This window comes from Photinus pyralis, unplaced genomic scaffold (genome assembly GCF_008802855.1).
Source record: "Photinus pyralis isolate 1611_PpyrPB1 unplaced genomic scaffold, Ppyr1.3 Ppyr1.4_LG2, whole genome shotgun sequence".
In the NCBI taxonomy this organism is placed as follows: Eukaryota; Metazoa; Arthropoda; class Insecta; order Coleoptera; family Lampyridae; genus Photinus; species Photinus pyralis.
This window is the reverse complement of record NW_022170403.1, coordinates 17168367-17176822: the sequence shown is the minus strand read 5'-3', so window position 1 is coordinate 17176822 and position 8456 is coordinate 17168367.

Genomic DNA, 8456 nt, shown 5'->3' with positions numbered 1-8456 from the left:
CCCGGATATTAAACAACTTAAAATCGTTTAAAACTCGTTTTGGGTTTCTAATCCTAATTTTGTAATTATGTCTATGCTTTTGAAAAGCTTTTATTTTTTCTGCTGCTATCCTAATTCAACATAGAATATTATTAGACCGAGATGACGACAGATGATTAGTAAACGTCTGTCACCGCAATTTTCTCTTTACATAGGTTAGAATTAGCGTATAAACGTTCCTCATACGTTTGTTGAGCAGTCCGATCAATTTTTATGTAATTTTTCAAATTTTAACAACACAACAAACAAAAGTTTATTAATAAACGTCAATTTTAAAATAATATTGGAGAGAGAAAATAATAGGACGCTAGCATATTGACTGACGTTTTTCGTTGTCTATTCGCTTGGTAGCATATTTACTATGTAATGTTCCAAAAATTGCTCAAAAAAAGTTTGATTGGAGAACATCTGACAATATTTATTTATTTTGCCTTTATTTTTGATTGGGCGGGGTTTCAGCCAAGGCTGCTGTACCAACCTACTGTACATTTACAAATGTCCATGCCCGAATCCGGATTCGAACCAGGGACCCATTGTACCGCGGTACAGCTTCAACTGAACTGCGCCACACGGGCCGGTATATGTCAATATGAAATATCAAATGTATTAATTGGGTGACGTTTATTAATAAAATTTTGTTTGTTGTGTTGTCAAGATTTTAAAAACATAAAAATAGATTTTACTGCTCAAAAGACGTATGATATACGTTTATACGCTAGTTCTAACCTATGTAAAGAAAAAATTGCGGTGACAGACGTGTACTGTCGCTATCTCTCGGTCTATATAGAATTAAATTGATCTTGCCAGAATTATGTGCCATTTCAAGAACCACAAACACATACTCATAAGCGAGCTCATATTAAGACAACTGAACTTCACTTCACTTTACTTGAATGCTGCCTGACAATACTTCATTACAAATGCGATTCTTTCATAACCTAATTCGCTACTGTTGTTTGGAAGCTCGCAGTGTATTACATCCAGTAATGCAAGATAAAGTCGTGCAATCTGAGATACAATCTGGCATTTTTAAGAAGTTTCAATTATGGTGATGGCCCTTTAGAACCATCGTACAAAGCTCATGTTTGTCTTATTATATTTTTATTATTCTCGATGCAAATTTTCGTCGATAAATGTATTCCGATTTTTCACTTTCACAATAGTCTAGTGCTATTATAGTAGTCGATATATCTTATTTACGTAATTTGTTTAATTCTCGCATACTCGTATACTCTCACAGCACGCATCCTATATATAGCGACCATAATTCATTCAGGTCAGGTCTCAACGATCCTTAGGATACATTTAATGTTGGCTTGAAAGTTTTTCATTTTAATTTAGGTGTTCCCTTTGGGGTTGGTTCAAGTAAATTACATTACTTTATCTAAATCGATGTGAATGAAATATTAAAGCTGTTTAAATTGTTCTAAACTGCGCGAAAATATAAATTAATAAATCAACAATTTTTAATTAAATATCTACGCTTATTCATCCAAAATATTGAAAGGTCGTGGTCGTCATTTCTCCACTGAAGTAAAACAATTTTATTTGTTTGCATAATAAAAGAACATCTTGAATTTTTCAGAAGGGCCATTCATCTTCGAATGTAAAAAAAAGTAGGAGTAATTGCTATAAATGTGGAGGTTTTTGTTTCGTAGCGGTAGCATGGTACTTCGTTAGTATTTGAGAGGCTTCTTTAATTACATTTTGCCTTCCTCCGTCAGCAACTATATCATTTTTCCATCGTTAAACACTTTTTAAGATGCGAATGTAAAGTAACGCACATAAACAACTTGAAAGTTATAAATGGACATTTTCCCTGCGTATCAACTATCAAGCGATATATTCTTTATTTATTAATAAATTTAGGAAAATGAGGAACAAGTCAAATTTATAAGGGGTTTTGGGATGTTTGTAGAACTTACAAATCATTTATAACTCGCATTTCAAACCCGTATTACGATACCAGAGGATAAAATAGCAGGTAAATTGGATGAAAATTTAAAAAGAGGGGGATCGATTTTAGGATGAGCATCTTTTATAAGAGAATCCTTGGCAGATAGTCTGCGCTTGAAAATTTATTAAACGATCTGGTTGTATGCACCATATTTACAACCATGATCATAGTTTAAAGAATTTACATAACAACAGTTACTCAGCAATGCCACTCGAAGTTTAAAATTTTGATTCTTATTGTCTCTGAATTAAACACGAGTACACCCACAAAAGGTATAATAAATCTAATTTTATTTAACACAAAAACTAAATATTAAATAAGTTCAGCCCTCAACAGGCTTTCGCCCTAGCTTTCACCCAATTACAGAGTGACCCGCATAATGCTTTTTAGAGGTGCCCCTGCAGAAGGTCGTAAGTTGTTCTATACTACTCCAGTATTTAGCTTACGAATTAGGAAAACTACAGGAAAACCTAATTCGGAGTAGCCGGTAGAATGATCGAAACGGATCTATGGAATTCCCATCTCTGCCACAGATGAAAAATTTACCACAACCCAGGTTCGAACACCCGACCTCCAGGCTATGCAGCCCAACTTGCTACCATACAGACGGTATGGGCAGCTTTATTTGAAAGTCCTGGAGAAAGAAAATTTTTAATAGTGGAGTTGGTGTTTCATTAAATACTGGAATCAATGAAATAACATGGCTGTTTCTCGAAGGTGGGAAAGCGCGTTTGTTTGGAAAAAGTGCTTATCTTGATCCCCTCTATCACCCAATTTTTTTTAAATACGGTCATGTAACATCCTGTATACTTAATATAGTTATGTTTGTAGTTCAAGATTTAATACCAAAAGTTTTATGAATCGGTTTTAATGTTTTTTTATTTCAATTTACTGCCCCGCACTTACCAAATGCGCCGCAAAGTTTAAGAAATTCTGCCTAAGACATTATATGAATTTCTTATCTTCTTTACATGTTCGTGAGAAAAAAGAACATACACGCGATTCGTACAATACCGTAATGCAAAACCTGAAATAAACATAAATTATTTATAGAAAATATAATATAGGGAATGCGTTAATGGAAAATTGCAAACGGTTTTTGCATTGAATCTTCCTTTTTAAATCGGTTAATAAGATGAAACTCATTTCAAACCGTTGGATACTACCCAAGCAATATCCTTCAGGTTCATCCCCAAATTCGTTTAGCGATACGCATAAAAAAACTCTGATTTTTAAATGCGAATTGTGATAGATGCCTGACTATACTACGTTAGTAGATATTTCATCTAAAGTATCGACGATATTGCAGAGAATGGAACAATAAAAACTTCAAAGACACGACACACCAATAAAAACGGTATCAGAGAATTTCAAACATACGTGTTCGCCGACATTCCAACGCTTGTTATTAACAGAAATAATTTTAATCCGATTTTTCTTTTTAAACTAAACAGCAGATAATCAAAATCCCTACTGCTTTATTGCTGGATTTTGGGGATCACATTTAATTATTTCAAACGAAACGAGGCTGTTCTATAAATCGTTCATGTCAAGCGTTTTAAAGTCTAAAACATTGACGACAGTAGATAGGTTTAAAAAATGTCAAACGTTCTGAAAAGGGTTGTATTTTTGAGAATAACATTTGAACGTTTATAAAAAAAAGCAATCATTGTTAAATTTGGGTATTGGAAATAAGTGGAAGTATAGGTATAGTGTCACAATTTCTAGAATTTGGTATGCAGGTAATTACACTCCTCCGGTTTAATTTTTTCCGGTAAAATTGTCTTCATTCATTCCAACTTTTTGTAAACAATGTTGTTCGACAATTAAAGTAAGTTTGTATTGGATTGCGAAGTGGTTGGTATAACTTTATATCACTTTACCGCTTTTAGTCGATAGACGTATTATTAAACCAATACAAAACTTTATAAATTTTACTTAACTCGACTGGAGTTTTTGCTGAAACTTGACTATTAGCTTCTGATATATTTCACGCGTCTAAAAAATGAATTAAAAACTAATTGAGCTTAAAGTAACTTCTTATATTCAACAAGCGTTACAGTACAATGAGTCGTTTCTGCATAATCGCGCAATTATTCCGTATATTGCTTAAAACTTACCTGCACAAAATGCTGAACACTTTCCAAAAGCATACCATACATTTTAATATCGCGCGTTTGCAATACTACCGTACGGCGTACTGCCAAAATATTTATATTTCGAGAAGGCCGCGCGATTGCGAAACGCGACGAACCGCTTTGGGGTGCTTCAAATGAAGAAGTGCGTGGTCAAAGGAGCGTCGGTTGGATAAGGTTGAAAACCGACGCGACGCGCGCCGCTTTGATAAGTTTACACTCTTTGTACCTACAAACGTGAGGATATGATCAACAGGTGTCTATGACGTAACGTAATCGAACCCTATATTCTAGTGTCAAGCCCACTACCATACATTCAGGTACTATGCGATCAAAAATGAGTTACTGTCGAGTTACCTTTGGAATTTTTGTATACATGGGTTCGAAGCCAACTCGACAGCAACTCATTTTTGATCGCTCATTATAGATATCTTTCATAACCATGTAACACTTTTTCCTTCTATTCTTTGTCCATTATTAATACATAATCCTAGCTTCATTTATAATTCGGGGTATTTAATTTAATTATGCCAAACGATAGGGACGATAGAGTGTATTAGCTCTAAAGCTCTTTATACATTAACATTAAAGCGTCAACAATACATGTCGCTGTCACAGTATTTTATTCCATTTCACGTTCATTTATTAATTCATTTAATTGAAAAAGTGGATTAGAAGTCGATCCATAAAACTGGACTATGTAACGGCTAGTAACAACGAATTCTTGCTCCTATATAAGCTTTGATTTTATTTTTTTAAATACAAAAATATGCCACGTTCTTGAAACTTGCCCCGGCAGCTAGCTCAAAAATCAAGAGAGACATTCACATCCACCACTATCTTCAACAAAGCTAATACTATTATAAAAGAACGAAATTTTAAATCCGCTTGGTACTGGTATGCTTACCTTATATTAAAAAAATAACCACAGATAACAAATACTTTGTGACTCATGATCTGTGGTATTCCATATTTCATAATTAGTGACCCAATGTCAGGATAACCCCGAATTAACCAAAATCTCACAAAAAACCTTTTTGTATCACTTGCACACCACACTATCTTAAACCCATAGATATTTCAAAGCAACAACTATTTTTTACTCGGTACTCCAAGATTTATTGAAGGTTTATCTAATACACAAAAAAAATCTTGATTTTAAGAAATCTGCCCTAGGAGGCAATAGATTGAAAGAAAATTTGTCATGTACTTTAACCTAATTTCCAGTTCTAGAACTTCCAAGGAAGTACAATATATCCGGGTTTGGCATAGTACCGGTTGAATGACGAGTTTCGTTCTCTCCTACGGACAATAAAAAAAGGAGGCAAAAGATCTAAGGTAACAAGAGAATGAGATCTGCTATAGTTACACTCGTCGTGAGGCCGTGAGTGACAGATGTGCTTCGGGCGCCAGGAAGTAATAAACCACAGAATCCCGAAAAGAAGACTCAGATCTCAAAATGCTTACAAGTGGCTAACAAGAATATTCAAAGGTTAGCCCAAATAGGGCCGAATGCACAAACAATAAATAATCAGGCGGTTAGTTAATCAGTATGATTAAATTAACCCTTTGATTAAGTTCGATTGGCATGTACAAAACAAAAGAACTTCGTTATTAACTAACCAAGGTGATTAAGCATTGATTAAATATTTGGTAAAAATTGGCGCCGGCAACGTTGTATTTTTATGGAAATGTGTGATTTTTTTTACAAAGCCTACTTTTTGGATCGTATAGAAGGCTTTCCTTTTTTGTTATCTGTAAAAGATCCGTGGCCAAAACTTTACCGAAGTACACGAAGAACATTTACTGCAAGTAATTGATTGAATCATAAGCAATTATTACCTTCTTATTATAGTAACTTAGAGAATGTCCTGAGCTCGTTCAATAAAAGCTCAGGTTAAACTTCCATTGAGTGCTTAATTTTATTGAAAGTGGAGCTTATTCCAACATATATTTTTAACTGCTAGAATAATTTATTACAGTAGCTAAAATATCATAAATTAAGCACTGGTTCCTGAGAAAGTTTCTCACCTTTACACCTCTCGATGCTGCATACCTTCAGTCTTATACCAATTCCGAATACTAATTTTTTTCCAATTTAGCAAAGAACATATAAACTAGAATCCAGAGTGACGAGCTCTCAGAAACTTCCGCATTTCTGAAACATCAAGCCCATGAGAGTTCGTTCACAGAAAATTTCATTTCCGAATCAATCACCAAAAAAAGCAGTAAGCAATTGAAGCACTTTTATGACAACATAAAAGGAAATGCGAGAAAAGCGGATGCATCGAGCAATGTAAGTAATGCTTAATGTTTATAAATTCATTATTAGGATATTAAGTTACTGGTACATTTTTAGAAAGAAAGAGATCGAGGGCAATTAAAGAAGCTCTCGATAGAGAAATGCTTCCAGAAGAAGCTTTACTTGCCAAAAAGTGTGAAACCTAACTTCTTATTTCGAAGGTATCCAGAAAGAAAACTGAACGAGAAATCGAAAGCAGCATTACCGGCACAACGAGTGCTATCGATAATGAGTGCTATGGTAACGCCTCTTATTATGTTACAAATCAAAGTTTGAAATTGCTTAATAAAAACATTGTTTTAAAGATGGCGAGTCGTTATTGCTATTGGAACCTTCCGCGCCAGCAATCATCCTTGAAGTGTCTCAAAGTACCTATATCGTTATCATTTTCTTCCACACCTGACCGTCATTGTACTCCAAAACGTGGAATAATTGCTCTAAAACGGAGACACCCAAATCCAAAATAATAAAACTTCATTTTTAATTTAATTTAATTTTTAATCCGAGACGAAACGAGACTTTCGAAAGTCTCATCTCGTCTCTTTACCTCGGATTAGACCAAGTCAAAGTCTCGTCTCGACTGGTTCAGTGTCGTCTCGTCTCGTCTGGTTTGGTCTCGCTTGGTCTCGACATACTATCCTAGAACGGTGTAGATAGAGCATATTTAAAAGCACCAAGAAAGCATGACAAGTATCTGCTAATCACGAAACACAATTTCTCTATTACTTACGCTATTTTACGGATTTTCTTACCATTCGCCGCTCTGCAGCTAAAAAATATTAGCTTTCATAAAATGTAACTAAGAAAGACACACTGAATTTCTTTCTTATATAGGCACGTAAAGACAATCTGACTGACCAAGTTATTACTTTGTAAAATCTTACTTTTATGGGTTCAACCACGCGGTAAATATGTATAGGTACCTACAAAAGATTGGATTTATTGCCATAAACTTGTGAAAACACAATAAAAGCATTATCCGCGAGAACTTACTTGTTTAGCATAGTAGCATGTAGCATAGACAATTACCATTGCCTGAGTAAGCAGCTATACAGGCCAGTCATATTAGACAATTTTTTTGCCAAACATTGCAAAAAATACTGTAAAGTTGCATTTGTAATATGTTGTTAGGGACTACCTAGACAATATAAATCTAGATTTGCAACCCTCAGAAACATGAGCCAGCCGATGTACAGGGTGAAAATCGAGAAAATTTTGGACTTTTTTCAGTTTTTCGCAAAAAAGTAAGTGTTATTATCTCTTTAAAAGTAGAGAAAATTACCTAAAAGGCGAGGTATGTGCGGGATCTGTAACCCAATTAGTTCCAGGGATACATCTCTGTGAATATTGAAAAGTTTTTTGAAATTTTTACGTTTGTTATATTTTATACCATAATAAATATTGCCATAAATACTCATACATACTACATACGTATGTATGTATCATACAGAAGAGGATTTATGAAATGACCTCTCAGCAGCGGTCTGAATTCGTGTATCGAGAGGCGATGCACAGAATTAAGAGCTCTGTCTGTGTGCTCTGCCGTAATCTTTCCACCACGTCGTGTGACCACATCGCTCATAAATTTTATGAATGGTGTAATTAATAGAGTCCTTAATTATATTATACCGGTGCTGCGTTCTGTGTATATACTAGTACCTTGTGTACAGAACGGTACGCTTGAAAAATTAACACATTGACAATATTGCAAAATGTTTTTGAAATATTGTTAATGTTGATTATATGGTAAAATATACTTCAGAAACGAAAATAAGTATGTAATTGATATTAGTATGAAATATTCTGTAATAATTAAGTAACAATAATTACAAAAGTTTTATTTCATATTTATTTTAAATATTCAAGAAAATAATATCAAATATCCAAGTGTGCTGAAAATGTTTATCTGATCAGCTTTTAGATTGCAAATGTGTTCGATTCTTAAGTCGCTACTGATTATTTAACAGAAGGAAGATGTATTTTAATGTTAGTTGTCTTGTTTAAAAACCAAATCCATCGAAAT